This window comes from Pseudochaenichthys georgianus, chromosome 2 (assembly GCF_902827115.2).
Source record: "Pseudochaenichthys georgianus chromosome 2, fPseGeo1.2, whole genome shotgun sequence".
In the NCBI taxonomy this organism is placed as follows: Eukaryota; Metazoa; Chordata; class Actinopteri; order Perciformes; family Channichthyidae; genus Pseudochaenichthys; species Pseudochaenichthys georgianus.
The window spans coordinates 8899283-8915663 of NC_047504.1; the positions used below are offsets into that span (position 1 = coordinate 8899283).

At 41.9% G+C, this 16381-nt stretch overlaps 1 protein-coding gene across 4 annotated transcripts in view; it reads left to right on the top strand.

The window, feature by feature from the left end:
- Positions 1-16381, top strand: part of slitrk6 (SLIT and NTRK-like family, member 6) — a 114761-nt gene that overhangs the window by 33875 nt on the left and 64505 nt on the right. For 2 of the 4 annotated variants that reach the window (XR_011644369.1, XR_004553579.2), the window contains one exon: positions 12432-12654. The exons of the other annotated variants lie outside the window; for them this stretch is intronic. The gene's annotated coding sequence lies outside the window, so the exon portion shown is untranslated. Of the gene's footprint in view, positions 1-12431; positions 12655-16381 lie in introns of those variants that run through there. 4 annotated transcript variants of the gene reach the window in all.

The following is a 16381-nucleotide window of genomic DNA, read 5'->3' on the forward strand; positions in this document are numbered from 1 at the left end:
TTCTACCTTTTCGTGATAGTTTAAATTGCTTCAGCGATCTATTCTCTATAAGTTGATGCAGTCCCATTTTTCATGACTATCGTCTTTGTGACCATGCATACAGAAGAAACATATTTGTATTCATCACATATACATAGGCTGCTGTATTACGATAGCAGTGTGAGTGGAATGTGAATCATCGCTTTCCGTGTTATTCCACACCAAACGTCTCTTCAAGAGTTCCCTTTTAGCAGCACCATGTTATACAATTACCATCATGCCTCATGTCTACTTACTGTAACTGTGATGTCGTTAGTAGTTTAGATTGCCAGTGATGTTTATTGCACAGCAGAACGGCTGCTCATCTTTTTATTTGTATTCTAATTCAGTACGGTTTTACTCACTGCATTCCCATTCTTTTAAACATCTTTTGGCGTGTTGCCAGCCATGGAGGACAATTCCATTATATCCACAAGTTTAGTGCACTTATTCACACACTTCTGCTGAGGAAGGAAGAGCTTTACATCCCTCTGGCTGTAACTGAACTTCTGCTGATCGCTTCATAGAAAGAAAAATGAAAGAAGAACATGTTGTGACCATCGCTTTAACCTACAGTATCTTCATGACTCGACGGTGGAAATGCTATGTTTTGTGAATTTCTACACAAAATGTGACTTGCTGGATTCATTACCTGTTCTTTTCATTATTTAGTTCAGGGGTGTCAAACTCAATTTCATCGCGGGCCACATCAGCATTATGGTTGCACTCAAAAGGCCGGTTGTAACTATATAAATATATAATATATATAAAATAATGCGTTATATTACATTATTGCCTCTGAATTGGATTATTATCGGATAGGATAATGACTTAGTAATTAACTACGTCTGCAAGCAAATAATTGCAAGTCTCTTCAGTGCGCATGTCACAAAACAAGATGCATTGTGGGACATGTAGTTTATGGGCAACCTGATTCTGTAAAGCGGCATTTAATCGTATAATAAACGTATTGCATTCTTTGCAAGCTCTTGCGGGGCCACATAACATGAAGTCGCGGGCCTGATGTGGCCCCCGGGCCTTGAGTTTGACACCCCTGATTTAGTTCATCTATTCGTGTCTGGACCAATCCGCATCCTTTGAGGAGCGAGCGGTGGATATGGGCGAGGTTATATTGTGTTTGTGACGCAGATTAAGAGTCAGTTGCTCGTTCAAGGCCAACATGGTAGCTCTCAAAGAGGTGGGTGCAGGTGCATTTATTCATATAATACTGAAGCTTTGTCATCTGATTTCTATTTTCTCCAAACTTGATTTAGCAACAGATGGTTCATCCAATCACCTGCCAATTCCTTTATTTTAAATTGCCTTTTTCAGCCATTTCCTCATGATGGCATGAAGCATTTGGCGTTTCAAATCTGCAAGTTCTGGAACATGTTCACTAACAAATATGTGCACACATCAAATCATCTATTTGATTTGTTATGCATTTGACATAAACAAACCAACACCAACTTGTGCTTTGTAGAATTAATTAATATCACTCGGCCTGCATTCTTTGCCCCCCTAATGTCCCACACCCTCCAGCCAGCACACACACATACACACACTCTGTCTCTTCCCTATCTCTCTTTCCTCGGAGAGCGATGCACTGGCTGATTGTGTGGGAAGTTCCTCTGTCATCGTTAGCAGGGTTGGAGCTACTTGTCAGAGGCCACATAAGGAGTGTCCTATGAACTCGCCAGGCGCAAAGACACACAGTACGGGGGTTGGTGCTAATTGTAATTCGCCATCGTACCTTTGTCCTCATAGGGACATTATACTATGTCCTGTACAGAATCAATTAGAGTTGGGTCACCTCAAGCTCAACTGCTTTGAATGATGCGACCAATCAGGAGCCTCCCTGGTACCAGGCCATTTATTTTTCTTTCAACTGAAAAGTGGCACGTCATCAGGGGTAAAGCTGAAGAGGCAAAATAACGTCTGAGTGAGGACTGAAAAACGCTCCAAAGGTTACCTGCTTGTGCAGTGGGTGTGCCTTATTGATTTAGCCACAGAAGGACACTTGTATTGATATTTGGCTTTGGCTGGGCTCTTTCCCAGACCCTGCACAGAAGGCTGGTACTAAAATGTCAGCCTTTTAATCCATAATGCATTTTTTTCTTAATTATTACTAAAGCGGGGAATGAGTACCACTAAGATCCCCTTGAGGGGCATTCAGCCGCACGGGAGGACTGTGGCTGTACTGCGGGTATGCATGGGGATATTTAGCTTCTGAGCCAGTAGCCAATATGCAAAGTAAGACATCTAAGAAAGCTGAGAAGAAAATAAACCTGCTGAAGAGATATAACGTCAAGATCTGATCGCAAGCTCTGTGTGCTTGGCAGAACCTCAGATCACATCGCTCTCAACGAAAGCACAACGGGAACTGGAAATCATCAGCACAAACACCTACAGTATCTCTGCAGCTCAGTCATTCTGAGTGGTCATCACGATGCAGGATGAAACCTTAGACGCAAAGTGTGTATAAAATAACTGCACCTGTCCTTCAAACTATTATGTTCCCACTGAAAGCCAAACATCATTCGGCAATGGAAGATTAAAAAGCAATAAGGAGAGAGAAAAGGACAATGGCACCTTGATATTAGAGATGGCATTACTGTGTGCTTTACACAGCGGAGAAAGATATGTGGATACACAGCGACAGATGAGATGCTTCGATATTGAGATGAATCTGCGCTGCTTAACATAGAGACACACACAGACATATAAAGGGCACTCGCAGACTCATCTTATTGAGCTCTTAGCAAGGCTGCTGTGAAGGTCAAAGCAAAAAGGAAAATAGAAGTCGATGCTTGTATCAGTGTATGCAGTAGGCATGATGGTATCGTCAGACAGCCTGGATGTGTTTCCTTTTCATCACACTTAAACATCAAATGAGATCAGTGCAGGAATAGATCCAACATCCCATGAGTGTGACCGAAATAAATTATATTTTGTGTGTCATGGTCGCACTATGTTCAAGTAAGAGTTGTTGTCTGAGAGCTCCAGGAAGAACTTAGCTTAAAACCCAAGGAGGGTGTAAGAACTATTTGTTTGTATGTGTACAATGCCCATGTATTAATAATATGTTCTGCGTGATATGTTTGCAAAGGAGCATGTTGTTATGTGTGTGTGTGCGTGCATGTGAACTCCTAATGTGGTTTTGCAGAGAGTAGCTTTAGATAGATAGAGGTCCTGGGAGTGTGGGGGGGGGAGTGAGTGTTTTAAAAGCCGGAGCTCGGCACGTCAAGGAGATTAATGCGCTGCTATTGTCTCGTGCTCTCATCAGAACACTTTTACCTGCGGAAAATGACAGAGCTTGCACTTTTCATTATGTACGTTAGCTAGCGAGCTGCGCCCCTCTCAGCCCCCCCCCCCCCCCCCCCTTACAGGAAAACATTGTTTTGTTGGGGATGAATGCAAATGGGTGTGAGTGTGTAGCATGGTGTGTCTTTGGCAAAGAAACCGGGCAGGTTTGGACTAGTTTGTGCATGACCCTGGTGTGTGTGTGTGTGTGTGTGTGTGTGTGTGTGTGTGTGTGTGTGTGTGTGTGTGTGTGTGTGTGTGTGTGTGTGTGTGTGTGTGTGTGTGTGTGTGTGTGTGTGTGTGTGTGTGTGTGTGTGTGTGTGTGTGTGTGTGTGTGTGTGTGTGTGTGTGTGTGTGTGTGTGTGTGTGTGTGTGTGTGTGTGTGTGTGTGTGTGTGTGTGTCCAGGCCTCATTTGTATGCCCTACTTGACATTCTTGACTTCTGAATGGGATCAGACACTTCAATTGATGTTTTATGTCTTGCAAATACAGATATGGAGAATATGGATTACACTGGAGATGGCATTGATTGTTTTAAGTGTCTCTGTGATGTGTGTGTGTGTGTGTGTGTGTGTGTGTGTGTGTGTGTGTGTGTGTGTGTGTGTGTGTGTGTGTGTGTGTGTGTGTGTGTGTGTGTGTGTGTGTGTGTGTGTGTGTGTGTGTGTGTGTGTGTGTGTGTGTGTGTGTGTGTGTGTGTGTGTGTGTGTGTGTGTGTGTGTGTGTGTGTGTGTGTGTGTGTGTGTGTGTGTGTGTGCAATTACTGGAATATAACACTCTGGGCTTTGTTAACCCAATCAAAAGCTCCAGTGAAAATGACACATCCGTCTTATTTAATAGAGAATAAGGCACTTTTGCCTTTTTGAAGTATAATCAGGTAAACTTTAGTGCCCTTTTTTATGTTGGGGGATGAAAACATTCTAAAAGAATACCTGCTGAACCGAAGGTACCGAGACATGATGCTCTTTTTTATCGTTCATTAAATTAGGCGCTCCTTCTGTGCTTACCATATGTTGCAAGAATTGGAATTAAAGTACATTCTCCTTTCCTCAGACACCTTAAAAGGACCTACAGGTTGTTCAATTGCTTTTTGATTGGGCATAATTACACACTGGAGATATGATTGACATGGCGGGTAACTTTCACTAAACTTAACCAAGTACCGTACTTTTCGGACTATAAAGCGCACCTGCATATAAGCCGCAGCAGCTAAATTGTCCGTCTGTCTTGCTCTCGTTCCGTCTCTCGGTTCCACTTTTACTTTGGCGCGCTACCTGTCTCACTCTTTTCCGGCCTCCAGCTTTTCCTGCTGGAGCCCGCCCTTAGAGGTGGCGGGCGCGGACCGGTCCTAGAGCCCGTAGAGTTAAAGGTGGTTAATTGCATAGATATATATAAACACTAGATGGCTCACACGCGCTGCTGGCCAATGGAGACCGACGTTGCCACTTGGCCGCCATCTTGCTACAGGCAGTGCTCTCATTCATAACATTATGGTTTACTATTTAAATAACCATAGCTTGCTCAATTTTCAACCGATTTTCAAACGGTTTGGTTTTTTATAAACATCAAAGATGTAGTTATGATACTGCATACTTATAATCATGGACTTTCATATGAAAATAACATTAATCAGATAAAGCAATAGCTATACACACACACAAGGTATTTATATTAAATATTTGCCGGTGTATATATTTCCATTTATTTTATTATATTGTCAATATTTAAAATAAATTATAAATAAATTATAAAATTAAAATACATTTATATTTTATATATAAAAATCGGTCTCATGTTACCACTCTGTAAACCAAGAGTTGTTAATTGAGCAATGCCTTAGCTTGAAGAACAAGGACACAACTAATGACAATAGCATATGTTGGTATATTATTTAGATATTCACACCTTTATCAGAAGAACCAAACCAACATAAAATGTGCTCACAGACAGGCCAGTTCTGTCTAATTTATCACAATTATTTTTGACATGAGATCTTCATATCATCCTAGTTTTGTATTTAGTTTCTAGATTTGTAAACAAATCCAGAACCTTTGAAATATGTTATTGAAAAAAGACCAAGAATAATATAAACTGTACCATATGTCCTTCTGTAGTCCATTTGTGGTTTGTCTTGACTCACCCCGGCTGATATATCACAAAATCCACTGTTTAAATTGTTCCCTATATTGCCCCTATGCCCCTGTAAGGTGTCCTTGGGTGTTATGAAAGGCGGCCCCCCAACATAAATGTATTATTATTATTAAGAAGAACAACTTGGTGTGGTGTGGAGGGGATGTAGGAAGCAGGAGCAGGTGGGGAGAGATGGGGCTTCAAGGTTCAAGGTTATTTGTTTTAAATGTGTCTTGCACACAATAAAATAAAATACAGTATACCACAAAACCAATAAGACACACAGTGACACATGGCACACTAACAATCAATCATCGTCCAGCCTCAGCTTTGGTATTCTTTCACAACCATGTTATGGGTTTATTAAACTGAGCAAACATAAACATATGTGGTGATCCCACGGGTTCTTGTTTGCAGACAGCGGCGATTGGAGCATCCGTAGGCTGCACAAAAGTCCGGCATAGTCAGGTACTTCTGTAAACACAACGCCAGCAAATTCCTGTATCATAATGCAAGATGTTTTTAACAAGCCAAACCACTTGGAAGAAATCATGTGTAACTTAAGTTATGTTGAAAAGAAAGAGCAGTGCTGCCTCTCCCACTGGTGTAAAGTTGCTGGGTGAACTTTGTAATACTAGGTCTCACTGACAGCCTCTTGTTATTAGCCAGCTAATAAATACAACCACATACACAAAGAAAAGCTGCAATTTCAACATGTCCAAGCATCCTGTATCATAGCCATGCTAATCATGTTTATAATAAACCAAACCGTTTGTAAATCAGTCAAGATTTCAGCGAGTTAAGAGTATTTTTGTGCAGATCACTCACCTTACAACAGCTACCATAACGCGAATCAGAGTAACTGTTGACTGTAGCAAGATGGCGGCCAGTCAGCTACGCTGGAAAATCTCCCATGAGCCATCTAGTGTTTATATATATCTATGGTTAATTGTACCTGTAAAATCCATAGATTTAGGAGGTTCCCTAGTGGCCGTTAGCTGTACAAACAAAATGGGGGAAAAAGTCGCGGTTTATAGTCCGAAAAGTACGGTAATCTTTGGGACACGCTTACATAATCATATTGTTCACAAGCATAGACAATCTAAAAAATAAACTGTATTTTTTTTCCCCACAGTAATCTACCTGCCGTGTGGACACTTGATTTGAGGGACCAGCGTGATGTAGAACCATTCTTTGTTCACTTTTTTAGCATTCACCTAAACCATGCAACTGTAATTGTAATGAACTGTTAGGCAAGGCAAGGTGCTTTACAAAAATGAAAGACATTCAGACAAAGGCATTTAAAAACAGTAAAAGATAATAAAAGAAACATTTAAAAAAAGAAAAAAAACCTTTTAAGGGTAATGAACTGTTAGACTTCATAAAGGAAAGTACTGTGGAGGCTTCTGTGACTGATAGGCCAATAAAGAAATGTGTGTGTGCATCACTGTTGATGGAACATGAGACCAGGAAGCCATACAGGGACATGAACAAAGCAATAAGTCAGTCTCTACATCCATTTGATCAAAGGTTGACGGAACAAACTTTGATGCCGCTCCACCGATTCCAATCAATCACGTTGACAGTGATCACTGCGCTTTATTTTGGGCCAGTCGAAGGAATGCCATTTGTTATTTACTATAGAAACATAAAGCTCTATTTGTTTAAGTGTATCAGCGCGTCTGCTTAAGACCAGATAAATAATTGTCTACCCTCTCTCTCGAGCATTAAACCTGCAGTGGAATGCATCACCTCCCCACAGAGACTGGCATTTCAGTTAAAGCTGCGCCGAGGCCATGCCGGTAATAGATTCATTTAAGTAATTATTTAGAGATGGAGAGGGAGGGAGCGAGACAAGCATTGAGGGAAGCAGATGAGCAGGAGTGGACTCGGGATGTAAATCTGTTGTTGATGACATGTTACTGCAAAATCCTTAAGGAAAGCAATAGACGGCTATCATGGCGAGAATAGGAAAATGGGCAGGACAGACCGGCGTCATTATGAGGAGAAGGAAGTGGGGGTGGAGGGGCGATCTGCTAAACCTATCCACACTCCACAGTGTGTGAAAACACTTGTCGCGGAGAGAGTGACTATCACATACGTCAGGGCTCTCAATGCTGACATGCAAACAGCACCGTTATGGCCGTTCTGCATACCAGCCACCATAACAGGTACGGAGCCCCAGACTTGATTAGATTTCATCCTGACGGTGCATATGTCTTCCTCCAGCTCCTTCAGAGTGACTTCGGAGAGCGTGGAAATTGAATTGGATAGAGAACCGCAGTGAACCGTGTTGTTATCGACGGTGGGAGGGTCCGGACGGGAGGCGAATGAAGACCTTTGTGGAAGCACACAGATACATCATTTTAATGTTTGCACAGATTGTGTTTTGGTCACTATCCAACATTAGTTTGATAAAAAACAGAACTAAAACATAATCTGATCTTTTTTAGCAGTTGTTGACTGGCTGACATTGACAGGGAATATATTGCCTCCAGTATTTTCAAATACTTGTTGGTTTATAAATTGGCACACCTGTCCCTAAATACAAATGTGACGATGATGCATTGTCTATAGGAGGGACTATTTTCTGGCAACAGCTGCTGAGAGGGTTACCGTTTCCTCCGACAGATGGTTTCCTGAAAGACACTTGGATATTTGGGATGTCTGTGCACACCTCGAGTCCCTTTATGCACTGCACATACCGGAGTGTTTACCTCCAAGCATGTGTAGCCCACCTCGTGTTGCTGACTTTGAACGAGTGCAGTGGGAAGATGGAGGCAGCAAATGAATCCTTCTTAGCCTATAACTGAACTGGGACATGCAATGTCAGCCAGTCATGTAATTCCAATTCACCACGGCCTGTCATGGGTTGGATAATAATTAATCATGCGTGCCATTTAGTCCAAACTAACTGCTGAGTAGAGGCAAAAAGTCGATGCATTCTGCTCACTTTATATCTCACTGCATCCTATTTACCAGGATAGTGTGGGGGGTTTTATTTACACATTGGGAGGCCGTGATTGGATGCGGCCCACCAGCACAGCGTTGAGGTTGATCAGCCTGATGGACACGGCGAGGCGCGGAGCGGCTAATCAGGAGGACGGAGAGGGATCCCAGCGGCACGTTGGAGCGCGCTGGATGAACAGATTTATAAAGTGACCAGGTTGTGAGACTGCTGCAGGTGGTCCATATGGCAGACTGTCATATTCTCCGTGTGTCCGGCTGGCATGCAGCACCGCCACATGGACACACACGCTGCTGCTGCTGCTGCTGCTGCTGCTGCCACGGCCTTCCAAACACACCGGATCAGACAGGTTAGTTCTGCAGTGTTGGGACGAAAAAGTGGAACATTAAAAAGCTGGAAGCTCATGGCGTGAAAATCAGAGAAGGACGGACGTTGCTGCACGCCAACTGCCAGCTTGTTTGCGCAGTAAAATGCAGGCGATGATGCGGACTCATCCAAGCATGCAGAATAGTACACATATTTATATAAGAGCGAGGAAATGTCTGACTTAATCGTCATAGGGAACAGGAAGGTCATCCCTATAATAGTTAAGTATTCATTGTTGATGTGATATATATATATTATTGCAATGGATCGATAATCTAGCTGGTCCTTTTTGCATCAACGTGGCAACCTTGCTGCAACTTCACCAAGGCAACAGGAGTTCTGATGAATGGAACTTTGGTGTTATCTCTTACTTTAAGCTCAAATACAATTACATTGAGTGCAAACTCCATCAATGCTGCACCGTGCAAGGTCATCTTTCTTACACTGTAGCACCAAGCAGAAGGGAAGTAATGTACACAAACTCAATCAGGTGTTCTTTAGTGTAAAGCTTATCTGGAGCCACAGGAATTGACGCATTGGTTTTAATACATGATGTGCAAAAGAGAGAAAAACAAGAGCACGCCGAGCAGTAATGTCAGTAATTGAACATCGGGAAATTGATTGAATAGACGAGCTTTACAAGGGCGTGTATTTCACGGCTTTCCGGATATGCGGCTTTCGGAAGAGCCATTGAACCCTGAAATGGGATTTCACCACAGAACATTTCAGATACTCGTTCGACAATGTTCACATGCAAAACAGTTACACTAAATGCAGAAATGCAAATGAGGCAACTGCATCAATGTGCCGTGTTACAAATCCATATTTCTGGAGCTGTTCTGTGCAGGGGAATCAGGTCCTTTCTTTTTTTGGACTGTATAAACTGTACATTCATGCCTATAAAAACGGCCCCTCGGAAATCTAAAAAATAGCAGACGCAGCACATTCCCTTCTTGCTGATGTACTGCACTGCACTCGCCTCGGCCTGATTCTCAATGGCTGTATCAACTGGCTCAATCAAAGAGAGTTTGCATGGAAGAAGTGAATCCAATCCCCAAAGCAAATTGATCCACTTGGAGATACAAGGCCAGCTAGTCATTAACGGTTTTCCCAAAAAAAGCACCCCCCCCCCCCCCACCACTGTGGATATGTCCATGGGGAGGGATAGAGAACCAGCCAAATTAAGATTCCGGATGTTAGCAACTGTCCTTCATTGAAGGAGGGAGTTCAGTTTGGGTCTGTGGGGAGGATCACAGCCTCACCAGCTTTTTCCGATGTGCAGATTCTGAGCGACCGCGGGGAGCTCCATTTAAGGAAAACCATTCAGGGCAGCGCCTGTGAGATTAGGAGGCTGAGGGAGAGAGAGGAACATGGGAGGACCAATCATACATGTAGGCAGAGTAGGGCGAAAGAAAAGACATGTTGAAGGAAAGAACATTTTGTCTTTGTGTTTAAATATGTCAGAAGAAATTGTGAAACTAATGCTGGTTGCGTAGCGACGATAACACACACATGTCGTTTTATCCAAGCTTACGAGAAGGTGAACCGGCTTGTTAACATGTCTGAGGCAGAGAAGGCAAAGGGTGCACTGCAGCTCTTTTGCCACGCATAATACATAGAATACATCCTTTATCTCAAAGCTAGTTGTATCGTCTTTTGATCAGAGCCGCTCGGTTTTTAAAGATGAGCTTGCACAGAAGCATTTTGGCAAGAATGACACAACGGCATTTTCGGGGATGAAAGGGATTTTTCGAATATTCACACAAACATCTAAATGAAAGAAGGAATTTTCGAGCAGTTTCGTTAATGATTCATTCTTTTTTTTATGTTTTTGACAAGAATAGGAATGGTACCCTACCCGGGGCTGCAGTACACAGCTGGCAGTAACTCGAGGGTCCCCGCTTTGGGATGAGGGAGGAAATAAGACGGGAAGATTTATGAGTCTTGGCTGATTTTGTGTCTGGCTTTGGAGTGATTCACAGAAGATGCATGTATAGTGATCACAACGTACTGTGTCCATTTTGGATATTAAACTTTTCACGGTGAAGTTCAGCACAACAAAACACTATTGCTTGCTATCATCTAGACCAGGGGTGTCAAACTCAATTTCATCGCGGGCCACATCAGCATTATGGTTGCACTCAAAGGGCCGGTTGTAACTTTAAGACTATATAAAAATACATATATAAATATATCATATATATAAAATAATGTATTATATTACATAGGGTAATAACTTCATAATTAACTACGTCTGAAAGCAGAAGTCTAGGGCAACAGATTGCAAGTCTTTTCAGTGCGTATATCCCAAAATGATTTAAAAAGAAAAGCCAAATTCTGGAGAAAAAAGAAATAGAAGTGACATTTTGAAATAAAAATCTAATTCTGAGAAAAAGGAATTCTATGAAAAAATGCATATTTTGAAGAAAAAAAGGCAAATTCTGAGAAAAAAGTCATATTTGAGATGCATTGTGGGACATGTAGTTTATGGGCAACATGCTTCTGTAGCATGTAACTGTATAATAAACATATTATATTCTTTGCAAGCTCTTGTGGGGCCACATAAAATGAAGTCGCGGGCCGAATGTGGCCCCCGGGCCTTGAGTTTGACACCCCTGATCTAGGTGCATGCAGAAAGGTAGTCCCTCAGGCTTTAATTATGTGTATCCTGAACTTTTAAACACTTGTGTGTGAATTACTGTTGAGTATCTAATGACAACCATTCACCCACAACACAATCTGACATTTTGTAACAAGTTTTTCCTGTGACCAGTTGCAAGAGGCCTGAATGGAACGTATCTGCGCTACACACACCTGTGGTTTATTTGTGTCTGGGACTCGGGTCAAAATCTGCAGTTAATCAGACAGAAGTAATTGTGAATTGTTTGCACAGGCGGAGAGCCATTGTTTGCCCAGATGGAGAACTCACGCTTCCCGTAGCGTTACCGGAGCCGAGTCACACCGCGTGCTAATAAATTCCATCACAAATTAAATCTCATTTTAGTTTGTGATCACTCATTCTTCCGAATTATTTGATGGTTCCTAACTTCCTACTTACAAAGTTGCTTCAGAGCGACGATTAAAAAGTAGAGGGGGAGGAATGCCGACACATTCCTGAAATGGTAACACTTGTGACATACAACCTTTTCAAATGCATTACTTAAATTGTATCTGACTGCAACAAACAATACACACAAAGAACCGTGGCCTCCACATTTCTTGCGGCAATTTTAACTTTTTGCAAAAATGTTAGTGCACAAAAGGTAACTTTTTTTCATCAACTTACATACAGAAAAGTCAGAATCCTATTTAAAATATAATTGGTTTACATGACAGTTGTTCCATTATAGGATAAATATAATCAAAGTACTATAATGTATAAGAAGCAATAATGTAGATAAAATAAGATATATAATCATAAGAATGTAATTCATTGTCCAATAAAAGATAAATATTGACTCAGATAGGAGAAAGCAGAAAGGTCAATATAATGCATTTTAAAATAAATTACAGCAAATGTATACTTTACATTGCTTTAACTATGTTTAACAAACAATATAATGCATCTGGAAGTTTTGATAATTGATACTTCATGTCCTGATTTCACAAAGTATAAATCTATCTTTCTCTTTCTCTGCCCTTTACCCAGATATTATTGAGCGTTTGGTAACTCCTGTTTCCATGGCAACAAGAGTCAAGTCATCCTGGTGGACGGTGGGGCGATGGCGTAAGAGAAGAAGCAGCAGCGAGTCTTTACTTTGTTGTCTTTCCAAAACTGTCAAGTCTCCAGTTTACTTCCACTGCTATATTCTCTCATTCCCTTTCTTACCCTGACAAATACATCTGGCATTCATGTGAGGCAACCGTCAAGTTTCGACAACAATAATAATAACCTACTTGAAAAACAATGAGACCTTGATTTTTTGAGCACTTTAATTTGGCGAGAAACCACTTCTAAGATGATTATTCAATTATGAAGAAAGAAGACACTCTATCACTTAACAACTGGTTCCCTGATGTGTTATGGCAGCCTAAATATGACCTAAAAACTTTTTGTAAAGCGCTGATTTGGCTCTCAAAAGTAGGGCATGAGGAAGAAAGAAACAATCCCCCAGTCAGATGATAGCCACAGGGCGTTAGAAGGTTAGTCTCTATTACATGTGTTGCAAAAAATCTGGACGGGACACAGAGCATTTTTGATGTCTGAGCACAGAAGGCTTGTTGTGTTGTTGCTTTCTTCTTGTCCTCGAACGACATGACACACTTACACTTACACACTTACACACTTGCCTCCACACACTCCACTGTCCCCGAGCTTCTGGCAGCGCACACTGTTAGTTCCTTATTTCTAAAGGGAATAATTCATAATCAAGTTTCATTTGAAGGCGGGGAGGAAGGGGTGGAGAAACAAGATGTCGCATTGAAAAACTCACAGGCAAGAGTGCATTCCACACGTCGAGTTATAATTCAAATAATAGTAGTGTCATAAATACAGTCTTCTCCAATGAGCAACAACCCTGACATTTTGAAACCAGTGACTCACACATCGTGCACGGTTTAAAACACATATTTGAGAATGCTCTTTCACATCCAAACCTCTCATCCGTGCTTTGATGCAGCAGTGCCATGAGCCTCTGTGACAAACATGTACTCGACTTGTGCAGCATCTTCAAAATAGCAGAGTGGTGATGTATGAAAAAGGTGTTTTATAAAATCCTTGAAAACTGGATTTTCAGTGACTCAAGGTTTTGTGTTCTCTCCTCTGACGGTGCCAGTGCATTTGCGTCACTGTGAAGAGCCTCGAAGGCACTACAGCCACGCTAATGCTGGTTGATAACACATAAGTGCGTAATGGCTGCGCAGTGACTTTTAAGAAGCAGGTTGGGAACAGCCAGACTGTATTTATTGTTTTCTAACATGTCATTTGTGGTTAGAAATCTATGAAGGGGGGACAGATCTCAACACTTCTGAAAAGCAACCATGCTACTTTAGTTTTTTTCTTTTACACTCGTTTTTTACAGTCCCAAACTGTACTGTAAAAAATATGCACACACAACTACATTACTAACACGGGAGTATCGTTGTACTCCGTGTGTATGGTCATTAAAAAAGAAAGAATAGAATAGAAAATGTGCTTCTTTGGTCTTTTAAATCAAAATAACCAAATAAAGCGCCAACAGGGGATTTGAACTCTTGAGCGATGTCCACCTTTCAATATAATGTTGAAACAGTCTGCATTTTCTCCCTTAATGAGAGTTTGTTTCAAGGTGTTCTAAATGTCTTTCAAAGGCGGATAATAAACATGCGGTAAATAACCTCACCTCTAGTGCTCTATATTCACAGTTTGTGTGTTCTTTTTAATGGTGTGTCTTGAGTCTGCAAAACTAAAATGAAGTGTCCCCTACGAACATGCACAATGTAAGGCATCCTTTCAGATTGTAGTGCGAGCCTCCGACCCTTGGCATTGGCCGCCGTGGCGTCATGGAGTTCATATCACTGAACAGCTAGATAACAGCCATTCGAAGCAGTTCCAGCCGTGCGAGGCAGTGTGAAGGATGACTTTAAAGGTGGCTCTAATGAACATGGATGATGCATACGGTAAAGACCTTCTCTTTGCATTTCCTTAGAGCCCGAACCGCGGACAACAAAGGACACATGTGATGGAGGATGAGAAACATAAATACATTTTCCTCATTTCTTTCTGGTCTTAAAACCACCTTTTGCTCTGTGTCTCTCTTAATGACTTGATTCATTTAGCGAGTGCCATTCATATCATTTTGAGAGATAATGTTGCATCCTGAAAAGAGTGCATCGTTAATACCACTTGAATCTTTTATGGGACGATGGCAATGTTTATGTCTGAGGCTCAAAAACAGCAAGGGTGAGTCGGGCTTAAAATCTTAAAATGGTAATCCTCTTTCTTGCCAATTGTGGCAGCGGCTAATTCCCTAAGTAGTTTAACATCTAGCAGCTGGCCATGACCAATGCTTCACACCGCAAAATGCTTAGTCGTCATAAAAGCCCCCTTATTATTTAAGTGTAGAGATTAATCACTTTGTTTCATAACAAGCATAACTTTCGCACAACTCTTTGAGGAAATAGGAAGTCAAATGATACAGCAGCGGGGTTACTGCCTACACCCTGAATCCATGCATGATATTTGTTATCCTCTTAACCTCTTCTCATCTCCGTACTCATCTCTAAAATATTTTCCCTATCTGCCCACATCATCCACTCTTAACATCCCTATCTGTTTTTACTTGTTTAGCATATCCACTTCCTCACACATTTTCTTTCCTATGGCATCATTCTTGTATTTGTTGTGGTTGAGCAGTGTGCAGATAATTGACACGCATAAACAACTGTCGACCAATCAGGTCCTATAGCTCACCTATCTTAAAGAGGCCCTATTCTGCTTTTTTATGTAGTGTATTGGTGCAGGTAAATGGTGGGCGGGACATCTATAAGCGGTTGACCAATCACAACAGAGCCGGCCAGCTGACCAATCAGAGCAGACTGGGCTCTGGTTTCAGAAAAAAAATAAAGAGCTTTTTGAACATTAAAGCGTGGCGCACACGTAACAATATGAAACCTGAACATGGGCATAAGAGGTTCCCTTTAATGCAGCGCTCATAACCAGCATCTGAACATGGTTATTGTGTTCTTGTCTGTGACCTCATTCAACAATGTATTTCTCCGCCAGTAATTGCGTCACTTCCGAGAAAAAAGGTCTTTTGAAATGGCACTATACGTTCAATACGCAGTTGCAGTATTCTCTGGAATGTCAAGGGGATCAACTTAAGAAGTTACGTCAACAAAGAAGCAAGAAGTCACTGGGAGTGAGCAGCAAAACGCCACAGAGCACACTCGCAAGTGCCTTTAGGCCACTATTGCCTCCACTGCTGAATTGTAATTAGCTCCAAACTCATGTCTCATATATTTATCGACATACTTTAAGGCCTTTTTTTACAATCCCTGTAAAGAAGGGGGTCAAGCAACACCGTGTACAAGTAACCCAGAAATCACGAGTTATGGTCTGCACACAATTGCTTTGTTCTTTTTTACAGGCGCTTCTATTGACCCTATCATACTACCTCACGTTATTTGGTTGTGTTGTTATACCTAAACAGCTTCATCACCCTCCCTTTCACCCACACGTATCCCCCCCCCCCCCCACACTTTCTTCTGTGCAATAAGCAGAGGCACTGTACCAGCTTCACTCAGAACATCCAGTGTTTGGTTGTACCCAAAATAGTTGTTGTTCCTCTGCTCAGCATCCGATTGTCAGGGCTTTGAATCATATCACAGCTCCTCCAAAAAACAGAAGGCGCAGCGGCGTCTTAAAGCAACACCCCCCCCCCCTTAAATTCAAACATCAAGCAGGCAGCAGTGTCCTACATAACATCGAGATGCAAAGCCCTAACAGCCTCCCAGGGGAAAGAACAGCAAGGAGAGGAAGACGGACGATGCAGCAGGCAGGCCCATAAACAGATCTGATGCATGTGCACACACACACACACACACACACACACACACACACACACACACACACACACACACACACACACACACACACACACACACACACACACACACACA